The sequence below is a fragment of the Hoplias malabaricus genome, chromosome 10 (assembly GCF_029633855.1).
Source record: "Hoplias malabaricus isolate fHopMal1 chromosome 10, fHopMal1.hap1, whole genome shotgun sequence".
Classification (NCBI taxonomy): domain Eukaryota; kingdom Metazoa; phylum Chordata; class Actinopteri; order Characiformes; family Erythrinidae; genus Hoplias; species Hoplias malabaricus.
The window spans coordinates 20542759-20556464 of record NC_089809.1 but is presented as its reverse complement, the minus strand read 5'-3'; the positions used below and the strand labels follow the sequence as shown (position 1 = coordinate 20556464).

General features: G+C 38.2%; 1 protein-coding gene across 3 annotated transcripts in view; it reads left to right on the top strand.

The window, feature by feature from the left end:
• Positions 1 to 13706, top strand: part of LOC136708471 (transcriptional repressor p66-beta-like) — a 32263-nt gene that overhangs the window by 1186 nt on the left and 17371 nt on the right. The gene's annotated exons all lie outside the window — the stretch shown is intronic.

The following is a 13706-nucleotide window of genomic DNA, read 5'->3' as shown; positions in this document are numbered from 1 at the left end:
TGTGGATTATGTATCAGATTTTTTTCTCAGTCTGTTTGCTGTTTGATGCATGATTAGATGTATGGCTGGATCTTGTTGCATCTAAACTATAGGAGAAATCAAACTCATTCACTTGTTGGCTATGTGTATGTGTATGTATGTGCTGTGTGCATCTGTAACAACAAATTGCAAGGTTATTCTGCAAACCAAGTTCAGAGAAATGTGTTTCCTGTTTCTCTTTAGGCTTGTTGATTCCTCATGATTTTAGGAGCAAACAGTTTCAGCTTTTCAAACCTGTTTCACAATAGAGTCTTTACCACAGTTAAGTATTGATTTAAAAAATGCTATCATATTTAATGTTTACCTAACAAATGAACCGTGTGGAAATAAAATGTGTGTGGAACAGTAATTAAATGGTTGTGTCTTTAACCATCACTAAATAATGAAGATTACATTGTAAAGAAAGGTCATATCCAGTAAAGGACCCTGTATGTATTATGTGTTCAGGCTGGTTTGATTGGCCAAGTAATATTTTCTGAACTGTATGGTAATGAACGTCTTTAAAAAAAAAGACCAAAAAGACGTCACAACTTCGAATACACCTGTAAGAATTATTGATCACTCATTTCTTCAGACACCTGGAAATGGGCTGAACGTTGATGGCTGATAAAGACTCTGTGTGTTGATTGGGACTGGGTTGAGTTTATTCCAGTAACTGTTATGTGTCGCTATATTCTCTTTACATCTGTGTTTGAGGTGAGAGTAGGGCTGTGTCTGGAGGAAGACTGTTGTATCTGTGGAATCGTCCTGCTGCAAAATACTAGAGACATTTGTGAGTGATTGTGTGATCGGGTGGTTAATGTAATACTCTTGGTGAACTCTTGGTGAGCTTGTAGGATAATCATATTATGGGAATGCTTGCCTTATGATACAGTACATAAACCAACAGAATAACACCACATACACACTCAGTATTAAAACTATTCAGAGGAAATATGTTTCCTATTGAATGTTGTATACTAGTGTTTGTTAAACTCCAAACCAAACCGACCTGTGAAGGGAACTGGTCTCTGGTTTATACTGAGGTACTGTATTAACCGTCTCTTAAAGCTGAGAATAATGATTGGTAGAATCCTTCAGATGGATTATAGAACCTATCCAGACTTAACTGACATCTACAAATGTGTAAGTTATTTGAAGATTTTGATGGCTGCCTTGAGACGTTAGATTTTGGGTTAAGATATATTTTTTTTCTGTGCACTGGTTTAATATGAATTATAAATCAAAACCACATCTTTTCCACCACATCAGGCTGCAGTTGTTTTTATTTTTCTGGAACGTAAGCTGCTGTCTAAGTTATGAGCTACCCTGAGGGCTAAAGTTTAGCTCTGAGGTTTTTCTTAAGGTGCCAGTTCCAAATTTCTTTTTCTGTGCTTTACACCTAATCCACACAGACGTCTGTGCGAGTGTGCGATTTTGCACTTGTGTATGTGCGTATGTGACGTCCTAACCACTAATGGTTATGTGCAGGGATAATTCCGTGTGCTGAGGTTAGAAACCGGCCTAAACTGGACTGTGCATTTTTGACTCCGCTTGGCACTATGGGTATGAAAAGACAAAGACTAGTGAATGGCGGGTCTTAAAGGAACAGGAACCTAAGCAGCGTAGTGACAGCAGGGATATCTCTTTTTCTCTCTCTCTCTCTCTCTCTCTCTCTCTCTCTCTCTCTCTCTCTCTCTCTCTCTACCTCTCTCTCTCTCTCTCTCTCAATCTCACTCTCTCTCTCTCCCTCAATCTCACTCTCTCTCTACCCCTCTATCTCCCTTTCTCCCTCTGCCTACTTTAAATGGGGTTTAAAGCCAGAGTCTCTCATGTCATTGGAATGTGCCACATTTGATCATTGCTCATACAGGACACATACAGCTGTTCCACCTCTACCGTGCATGCGCGCACCCAGTACTCAAGTGTAAACTTACAGTTGATCATATGACCCTCTTCACCCCCGCCCCTCCAGTGTCTGGGCTCAGTCTTAATCCTTCTCGCTCTCTCACACGCTTAATCGAAAACAGGAGGCCCATTTTGGAGCCCAGGCCCACAGTGGCCTGTCTAATGCGCTTCTACCCACTAGAATGACAAGGCTGCCTAAGGCTGTTCAACACAAACATCACTAGAGCTGCACTGTTACTTTGCCAAACAACTGTTTATTCCACTGGCATAGAGACATATTAAGCACCTTCTGTCGTCTTAGTAGGTGATAATGAATGATTGGAGAACCAACTGTATGTGCCAGAGTAGAGCTGCCCTATAAAAAGGGCCCAAAGTTTATTGAGCGCACCAGAAGATAGCCCTGCCTCACCTACATCTTATTATTTCCTTAAACCTGGATTTTTTTTTAAATTTTGTAACAAATCAAATAGCCTAACGTTATTGAATATTTTTTTGATTGTTGTCCTTAATATTGTAGATATCACTCAGACATAACTTACACAGATGTAACAGAAAAATAGACTGTTAATGGTGCATGGACAGGAAGTGACAGTTTTTTGTTATTACAGTGGTGTTACAGTGGCAATTAACAAACAATATTATGTGCAAGATAATATATAAATATATTTATATAATCTTTAAGTGCCATATGTTGGATGTAAGTAATTGTTTTGGCCTTCGACCGTGGCTTCCAGAGCTCACTTTGTCTCTGAGCCTTGGACAGAAATCTACTCTTTTGTTTCAGGGAATTCTCTTCATTCAGTTTAACCCTTTCTCTGCTGCATTTCTTCATCTCACTCTCATTGTCTTCCTCCTCTCTATCTCAGTCTCTCTTTCTCTTGCTCTCTCTCTTTCTCTTGCTCTCTCTCTCTCTCTCTCTCTCTCTCTCTCTCTCTCTCTCTCTGTCTGTCTCACTCTCTCTGTCCAAGGCCAGTCCTTCCATCCTTCCATGTTTGCCTTGGGCTACCGCAGAAATTAAATTGATTAGTGGTACTGTCTAAAAATAGACATACCGGTTGCCATGGCAACCCCTGGGCCGGAGTTGTTGCCTTGTTTGATGAAGACCTGTGCTTAAGTGTTGTAGTACAGAGAGAGACGCACAAAGCTGCATGACGAGTCTCTCTCTCTCTCTCTCTCTCTCTCTCTCTCTCTCTCTCTCTCTCTCTCTCTCTCTCTCTCTCTCTCTCTCCCGTGATGGGGTTTTGAATTCGGACCTGCTTTATTCTGCCAATCCCTTCTTCCATTTTCAGTTCTTTAATTCGGTCAACCCTCAGTGCCTTCTGTATTTTCATGCGAAATCTGTTTAGTGTCTTTCTCTGCGGTTCACCCCCAGGTGAGATTCTCTCTGAGGAGGTGTGCCTGCTTAGATGTAGGCAACAGCAGAGAGGTGTGTGTGTGTGTGTAAGAGGGAGAGAGAAAGAGAGCATGGTGAGTTCCCTCTTCTAGCCTAGGCAGGCATTTGACTCCCCTCTATACAAATTAGCAGCCTGATTTTATCTTGCTGTCAGTATTCCAGTATTATGTGTGTGGGTTAGGGCAGCACTGGATCAGCAAGGTACCAGCTTAGAATTATATACTCAAAGCATTTAATATTCATCATGTTGGTATTTGTTATGGCATTGTGTTTTTGAAAGCCCTGTCTTTTGTTAGGGTTTGTTACCCATTTTTGACTTCAACAGGATTCTAAAACACTCTCATAGACTCCAGACCATTCAGAGTTGATTGGTACTTATCCCTGTTTTAGCAAACGTATCTTACAAACAAGACATTGGATTCATAAAACCAGGAAAACAGATTCTGATCACACTCCTCTGTCTCTGTGTCTGAAACAATGGCACAGTACATCTGTTGCCAAAATTAAGGCTGTGAGGATTTGTAAGGCAGCAGAGATGTGTAACGACTTGTTTGTAACAATTATCTCATTACAGTGGCACCTGTCAAAGTGCGGGATATATTAAGCAACAAATTTAGTTTCCTTATGTTGATGTCAGAAGCAGGAAAAATGGGCAAGTACACTGAGAGGGGCCAGAATGTAATGGCTGTTTTGGATTGGTCAGAGTAAAACTGGACAATAAGTCATTCATTCATTGTCTGTAACCGCTTATCCAATTCAGGGTCGCGGTGGGTCTGGAGCCTACCCGGAATCACTGGGCCCAAGGCGGGAACACACCCTGGAGGGGGCGCCAGTCTTTCACAGGTGACACACACTCACACCTACAGACACTTTTGAGTCACCAATCCACCTACCAACGTGTGTTTTTGGACTGTGGGAGGAAACCGGAGCACCTGGAGGAAACCCACGCAGACACGGGGAGAACACACCAAACTCCTCACAGATAGTCACCCGGAGCAGAAATCGAACCCACTATTTACAACATCACTGACTGACATTACATCAGTTCGTGTGTTTCTTGGCTGATTTTTTTGTGGCTTTTGTATTGTTCAAATCAATATTGAAATTTAATTGAAATTAGGAAATATAGTGTGATATAAATTTTGGTCAGATCGTCCAGCTCTAGGTCAGCGCATCTTGTAGGGTGTTTCTGGTATTCAGTGATCCAAGAACAAACAACCAGGGAACTGGTGACAGGGTTATGCACACCCAAATATCAATGATACCTGAGAGAAGTAAAATCATGCTCGTTTGGTCCAATCCCACCATTTGGCTACTGCAGCACAGTGCAGGGCTACAGCAGCTCTTCTGTGAGATCAGACCAAAGGGAATGACTAGCCTTAGGTTTCTGTTTCATCAGTTTCCTTGCTTGACACGTTTTGGACCTTACAGACTACTGTTCTAAAGATGCTCTGACAAAGATATAACTGACTGTTCAATTGCTGCCCACACCTGGACAGCTCCCACTTTAATGAGATAAGCATTACCATCACGTCAGCTGTCAGTGGTTTTAATCTTGTGGCTAATCATTATAATGCTTTCATGGAACAAGTGATATAAATTCATCTAGAATATGACAGGATGCTCATGCTAACATCACTGTTAACAGTATGCCTATTTCGGGGGAGCATTTGCATATTGCAAATTTGTATGATATTTCTATTAAAAAGTTTGCAGTAATGATTAACAAGCAACTATTGTAAATGTACAGCTGTAGCATGGGTGCTAGTTTAGGTTGGCGTATGGTGATTTGATCAGTTAGGGATCCTGGTATTCATGACAGATCTACAGTTTGGAGTCTGGTCTCTTTAATTTATTAAAATTGTTTCATAATAAGATCTAAATTCATGTTGGTTTGATAAGATGGGATTAGATTGGATTTCCTTCACTCGGCTCGCTCACCCTTCACCCCTATGTCTGTGAATGTGGATTTGATTTTGAACTGATGCTGATTTGGCTGTGGTTGAGGATAAGAAGGTGAGATGATTTCTTGTCAATGCCAGGCCAGGAGGTTGCATCAAATGAGTTGTACAGTGGGAAAAAAACTGCAGTGTATGAACTGTGTCACTTGCCTGCGCTGTTTGTTTGTACTCACCTGCTGGCATTGTTTCGTTCAGAAATGGCACCCATGCAGAGAGTGTGTAGCTCTTTACTATCAGCTTTAAAGGTTAATGAATGTATGAACCATTTGGGGGAGCATCATCACACCCCAAAATCTTGTTATATTTTTTGCAGGATTTAAATAAGCATTATTGCTGGAAATTAATGTGGAAAATGTTCGGTTGAGCTGTTTAGGTATTTACTGTTTTGTTTTGTAGCTATGCCCAAGAATGTAGTAGTTAGTGTGTTAATTAATTTATTTAGGTTTTTCATAATGATTACACATATAAAGCACATAAAAATAACAAAAGAAATTAAACAATTATTATGTATCATTTTAAATAAGAATTAGCATTTACACACCTTTTTTAGGGTTTTCTCTGCATTTACTTTTAGAGGTTTTAGAAGCATATTAGTGGAGACATCTGCATGTGTTTCTTTGTATTGTGATTAATACCGCATTTCACACATAAAATGTGATTTCCTAAATCAGCCCGCATTTTACAGGGTTTAATTACTTTATTTTTAAATGCGAGTGCTTGCCATAAAAGGAGAATATTTGCATATAGCCTTTAAGCTCCTAAATAAAGAAATCTAACAATATCTAAGTTCAAAATCACCTAGTTAACTTCAGTATTCAGAGCGCAATAATGCTAGTCTACATATTTCCCTACATATTTATGGACAGATATATTTGGTTTAAATGATTTTAAGTCCCCCTTTTGTCATAGATGAAACCTCTAAAATGTACCTATGTTTATCAAAATGACATATTTTGATAAAATATTTCAAAACAAGTTATTTCAAAACAAAAGTCTCTTAAAGCCTTAAATGTTGCTCAGATGTAATTCTAGATCTTCACCTTCATTCAGAACACTCAGATTTATTAATATACAATTTGTCACTGTCTTTCTCCACTTCTGTGTGGCTCGCCTGCCACTCAAAAGCCCCACCCCTCAGCAGGATTTGACAGGATTGTTTCATTAGGTTTATGACAACTGAAATCCTGGCTGTCTGAGTCCACTTATTTGAGATTGTCTTTGGAGCACTGCAGTTTCAAAATGAGATGCTCGACCATGGCACTGACTGTTTATTTTAGTCATGAATCATCTTCTAGTGTATAAACAGCATCACACAAATGTTTTAAAAATGTATACACTTTATTTTCGTTGGAGGGGACCTTCTCAGTCTCTAACTCTGTATACAGCCCATTTATCTGTGCTAATTTTGGCATTTATATAACCTAAAATAATAAGTGCTTCTTCTGCTACTTGGAATTAAAAAATATTTTTTAACTATAACAACACTCTCATTGAACAAATTCTGACTATATGTGATGAGAAAACCTATAACTAACTAATAGATAATTAACCAATCAGAACACTGTTTTTTTGCAAAAATAAACATGAACTCGCATTGTTACTTACCTGACTCTCCATTGGATCTCTGGCTGGAAGTGCCATTACAGAGAATTGGAGGCGTTTATAAACAGCGCGCCATAGTTGAATGACAGCAAAAACTCAGTTTTCTGATTGGTTAAACAAACCTCATGATCCAAAATCCACAACTGCAAAAAGAGATTCGCACAAGCAGCAGAGAAGGTGAATGTGTGGATTTTTTCCACCACATTCGAAAACTTCCACTGTCACATTTTGAACCTCAAAAATGCTCTGGCACATTTTAAGCCATTTAAGAAGTACTGGTTCACACATTCACAAGATTTGATTTACAAATGCAAATCTTTTTTACACATTTAAAAATTATTTCTATACATTACAAATATGTATTCCATATTTGTGAATTTACATTATTATTATTATTGTTTGTGTTGTTTTAAATCTGAGCATTCCAATACATTTGTGGATTTGAATTTTATGTGTATGTAGTTGCTCAAACGCAGTTACAAATTCCATTATGTCTATGAGTATGGTGTTACAAGCTCCAGACCTTTTTGATTCCATACTCCGGACCCTCTGCGATCCTGAATTGGATAATCAGTTTCAGACAATGAATGAATGAAAGATGAATTATCTTAAATAAAAATTTATTTTAGTACAAATGTAACATTTTTAAACATTCAGAAGGTGCAACAAAATAAATGTGTAACATTTTGTAAACAACGGTAACTATCCTAGATTCTGACATTGTATGAAGTAATGTAGCATACAAATATACCACACAACACATTTATAAAAATTACACAAAAAATGCCTTTAAAGGATCACAGAAAACAAAACAAATACAGGAAAGTGGCTATGCTGAGTGAGAGTGGTCTGTCTGCCTGGGTTAGAGCTCACACTGGTTGTTCAACTCTCCTTATGGTGTTTTTGACTTTCCTAATACTAGGTGCTTCTGCTTGAGGTGGTAAAACCTTTTAGTTGTGTTTCCTGTTTTGTTGTTACATGCTTCTTTCATTTCTTACATGTTACCTTGGTTTATTGTACATCTGATATTTTGTACCCACACCACCTACACATGACTGAAATCACTCCCTTATTGGAGCAAATCTTTCCACCTCTGAGCCACTTTCCACTGTACTTCATTGTGCCTAAATGACTCACGTAATGAAGGTACGCCATATTATGCTTAACTGCATGATGTCATTGTTTCAAACAAATCAGAATATCATAATTATCACAATATTGATCATTTTAATCATTTAGAAAAATATAGCGCTATTATCATGAATGATACAATATGGCACAGCCCTAGCAGGTATCCACTAAATACATTAGTTGTAAAATTATTACATTTCAAATTTTTATGTTTTAAAGTATTCCATACTGGTTCAGTACTATCTCAGACATTACACAAAAGCAATTTGCAACTAAGTAATAACAATATCATTATTATGTCAAATTCCAAGTAGGCTGCATATCCACTGGGATCCTGAGCTGGATAAGCGGTTACAGACAATAAATGATGAATATTCTGCTTAGTTTTTAGTTATATCTCCAGGAACATACTTAGTTATGGGTTTCCCTATCTTTTCTGAACACTACACCACTGGCTTTGACTTGCTGCATTCTCCTGTATTTTGCAGTAATATGTGGAATTTTTCCTGTCAGCCATGTCATGAGCTGTTTTGTTACATAATAGCTCAGCTTAAAGGAGCACTATGGGACTAAGTTGACCTCTGCCTGAGCCCTGCCCTGCCCACTCACTGTGTGTGTGTGTGTGTGTGTGTGTGCGCACTTGTGTTTTTTATGTACCATGTACCATGTACATGTGGAATTGAATGTGCTCCAGTTTCCGTGAAGGTCATGTATTGTTTACTGCATTTTCTTAAAAATGCTGTTTAGTTTATTATTTGTTGGTGTGAAGAACATTGCATTAAAGGGGGCATATTAAGAAAGAAATCACATGTCCAGGGCATTAGCACAATATTTTGGAGCTCTGGAGCTCCTACAAACCCACAAACTCAAATTAAACCACCCAGTTTGTTTTATGTGGTCTGCCTAAGTCAGTAAACATGGGATAAATGAGTCATTACGATTTTGTGCTGTATCTTATGTAGAGTGCCAAGATACCAAGCATAGCTAAACAATAGCTAATACTCCTGTGCGCTCATGATGAACTGAGCTGTAGCTCATTCTCTTTTAAGGAGAGAAGCTGAAACATGGTGTTCTGATCAGGGCTGTGTAGAGAGGGTGAGACATGTTGCTGTGCTGATTGATCTTTGTGGTATTTTGACCAAAGCATTCCACAAACCCCAATTATCTTTGTTAATTTGTGGGGAAAGGAGTATAATTAGATATACTGATCATTTTTGTATATATGTGTTTGTGTTTTAAAAGAGAGGATGCAGAGAGGTGTTGAATGTTCAGCTTGATATTTGGGGGTTATTTACTGCCAAATGTTGTGGTCTTTTGAAAAATGGAAAAAAAATCATTGACAGACACAACTTCTCACACACAAATGTAACTGAACATTTAAACATTTGGAGTGACACTGTTGTATCCAAAACATGGCTTTGCTGCTTGAATTCACATTGTGCTACAGGCAGATAACCTGTCTGTGCATAAACAGTATGTTTTAGGCTATCCTTAGGCCACAAGGATAATTGTGGGAAACTTGCATCGCTGAACTTTCTTCTTACTTGTATCAGGTTCATTTAAAGAGAGTCTATGGTTAAAGTATCCAAACACTTTATTATAACTGAATAAAGCTACAGACTACTTAATGGTGTACCCATTATTAACATGGGTGTTCAAAAGAACACAAAAGGACTGTGGACACTCTGGAGCAGCTGCACATGAGCTTGAAGTATATCTACCCAATGCTAAGCATTAGATAGGGCTGAGGAGCATTCTCAGAAGTAATGGAACACCATCCAATGGCACTGAGAAAAGTAGTGTTTGTGATGCAGAACTTATCATCAAGCTTTGGTACCTTTACTCATTAAATGCTGTTGTGGCTGAATGGAATTATATATTATTTCACAGCAATGTTCCACCACCTTAAACCACAATTTTCAGAAGAATACAGGATGTTACTGTAGCAAAGGGGGAAACACTCTATACATGCTATTCACAGCCGTTCGGAAGAAATGCCTGAATAGCTGGTGTCCACACACTACTGGACACACTGCGATTTTGAAACCACTCCCACCTTCTCTCTTGCCCTCTCTCTCTCTCTGTTACAATAACACTTTGTGCTCTTTATGTGAGCTTTGCCCCTCTGCATCATGAGGTTTAATCTGTATTGGCCTGTGGAAAAAGCATTTTTTTGATTTCAGCCTAGAGGTCCATAACCATGACCACGAGAGGGCAAATAAACAGCCTCATATATGGTCTATATTTGCTTCAGTGTAGCAGTCAGTTAAGGTTCCACTTATTTACTAAAGTCAAAATTTCCTTTAGCAGAGTAAGCACTTTTTCCGTATTTTGTAATCATTTCTGTCTTTGTTAAATAGAATAGGGTGTGTTTCCACATTTGCTGTATTTGCTGTCATATGAATAAATGACTAAGACAATTCAGTCAGATCCTTAAAATGGTATTTTTAACCATTTCTGTGTTTTAAGAGCCCTGCGTTTTATTGTAGCTGAAAACAACATAGAGCAAGTTGGGCTCTGTATTAAGGGTAGTGAACATTTTCAAGGTTAAATGATACATATCACAATATTTATTTATTTTTTGCGGTTTGATGATTTGAAATAAAAGGCACTAGCAGAACAGTGCCTAGGAGTGGGCAGTATTTTATATTTATTGTAATTAGATTGTGATATATCACAGTATGCATTTCGAAGTACATTTCATATGTCATCAGTCCTGAAAGAGCATTAGCCATCTGTGTGTTTCATTACAATGAGAGCATAATTAGTCGTGTTTAATTTGTTTTGGTGCAGTGCATTGTGTGAAAAATTTCACTATAACTCACTACTCATAATGAAATAACTGTTTATTTTATACATTAATTGCTCAGGAAAAACGGTTTAATCCACACCATATGTAATATATCACTTGCATTCTTCTCTGAAACAGTAATGAGGATAAGGTTGAATAAATCTGATCACTGCTTCTAGCTGCCTCAGAAGCCTACTAGATTCAGCCACTACAGACACTGACAGTGGAATTCAACAGAGTGCCCCCCCCCCCCACTCCCACATTCATATTATTTCCTGTCTTGTGAATAAATGAACTGGACAGAAGCGATGGCGCTTTCATCAGATCACTAACAGCTTATTTGGAAACACTGCTGTATCTAGCTGGAGGCTGTGAATGCGTGTACTTCTGTAAGACTGTATAGCGTGTGAGGTGGGGGTTGGGTTTTTTATGCCCAAACTGCCCAGTAGAGAAGAGGGGGAGCTTTTGATTGGCAGACAGATGCAGAAAGAATTGTGGGATGGGGGAGGGACAAGAAGAGGTAGTTACCACACGTGTGCCAGTGACGGAGAAGATCTTGGTGGATCTTTGCTGCTTTGGTGCTTTTCAAAATATTTTATAGCCTAACTTATGTCTGTGTTTGTAGTATAGGAGTGTGTGTGTATGTGTGTGTGCAAATGCATGCATGCATGCATGTATGAGAGTGTAAAGATTTGTATGTGAAAGGAAGAGAACGAGAGAGGAAAAAATGTTGAGTGAGTGAGTGCATGCAAGGGGAGGGGGGGATTTGGACTAACAAAGGATCCACACACATACACATACACACACACACACACACACACACACACACTGGCATGACTTGGCTTTCTGTGTAGATGGTTCTTTGTGAGGCGTTCCACTAGTAAAGTGATTCAGGCTGCTAAAGCTTAATCATGCTGCAGTTCTGTTCTTTTTTTCCTCCTTCCTCTCCTGACCTCCACTTACACACACACACACTACAGATAAATTAGTAGGGATGCATACATCTACATAGCAATCCAATACCAGTGATATCTAAAGCACTCTTAGTAGTAAAGTAAAATTAGACACAGTAAATTTGAAACTATTGTATGGTGGGCAAAATTGTAAAAATGCATGATTACTTCAAAAACCTTCATTCATCACAATATATGTTTTTAATCAGTTTGATGTTTGGAATAGTGTGCGTTTGAACGGAGTGCGTTTGAAAAAAAGATCAGTGTTAATGTGTGGGCAGTATAACTATCATTACTGTGCAGTATGACATATTGCAGTATGCTTTTGTGAGCATATCATAGACATATTCAGTGCTTAATGATTATAATTAAAATAATTGGTAGAAACACACAGAAGTAGAAATCTTTCACTGCAACAGGAATGAATTTAAGACGTCTGGGCTACAACCAAAAGCAAAGACAAAAAACTCACCATAAAGCAATAAATCAATATGGATTAGTAAATTATTACTGCATATAGGCTGAAGTATGAGGCATAAATTCAATGTACTCGATAAAAGAGAACAGACCAGGAACTGCATTGATTGTATTTTAATGTTTTTTTTTTTTTTTTTATTGACCAGGAAAATTAAGGGGCTCGCAGTTTCTCGTTTTTGTATCCACAGATTACATACAAAAACTACTCTGTCTTAAGTGATCACATTAACAGTAAATTATTTTTTAATGGTCCACGCCAACTGTGTTCTCTTGACATCTTTTCTTCACAGATGTTTTCTTAAGTTGATTTATAAATATTCTGATTCAATAAAAACATGAATGTGTCACTATAAATTTCCCACATATATGTGTTCTTTTAGGTCTCTTGGGTATGGATGTACCTGCTGGTGACATGTCCCTGATCCCTGAAGCGATGGACAGTAACCGTACACAAAGTCTATATGTCTTTGCGAGACTGTAATATTGTCATTTACCATACCTCCATCTTAGCGCCTCCTTACCTTTGCGTTGCCAGAGCTGCTGGAGGCATGTGAGGACTGTGTTGACTGGCAGAATGCCCAAAGTAGTGTGGTTTTGTGTGTGTGTCTGCGCACGCATACAGTTGTCTCTGTGTGCGTGGCTGGAAAGTAATAAGCTGATGGGTTTAGCGAGATGGATTGAGTTGGGTTTGGTGTGAGCAAAACACTTTATTACATATTTCCCCCAAAAAAGAAATAGATAAATAAAACAAAGAGGAGGAACCGTTTGAAACTGGATTCCTTTATGCAGATGGTTTTATTGTGCATGTACATCAGGCAGCACAGATGTTTTTACTTACAAAAAGGTCTATTTAACAGAAGTGTGTCTACTTTTAAGTGATAATTTACACCAGTTGGCTTAGGGGTGTGTATCATAAACAAGTTATTTTTATATTGATACTAATACTGATAATATAAATTAATAATACCGTTCCTGAACATGTCACTTCCATAATAACAAAACAGACATACTGTGGCTCTTCCCCAAATGGAACTATTTGGTTCTCTAATTGTGCTTTCTTTAGGTTTGTACTGATCAAAACTCTGTGACCTAAGTAAAAAAAGGTTTAAAATATATTACTTCATTTAAAGATGTGTCCTATGCATATCACAAGATCAGTGAACACTCCTCCAGAAACACAGCACTGCCCCCATAAGTACCACAGCTTATTGCTGTTTTAGAGCAAGCGTGAGTGAGATATCAGAAGAGTTCATATGTGGTCATGTGTTACAGGAATGAGATACTAGGCTCCACAGGGAGTTTCCATCTTTTATAAATTATTAATTTGTCCATCCATTTCCCACCATCTTCTCATCTGTCTGTCCTTGTGCCTTTTCATTCAAAGCCATGTGTTATATGTGGAGACATTCTGTAATTGTTCACCTTACTTTTGAATATTCAGAATTAGCAGTTATTTACAAGCATTTGGCTTA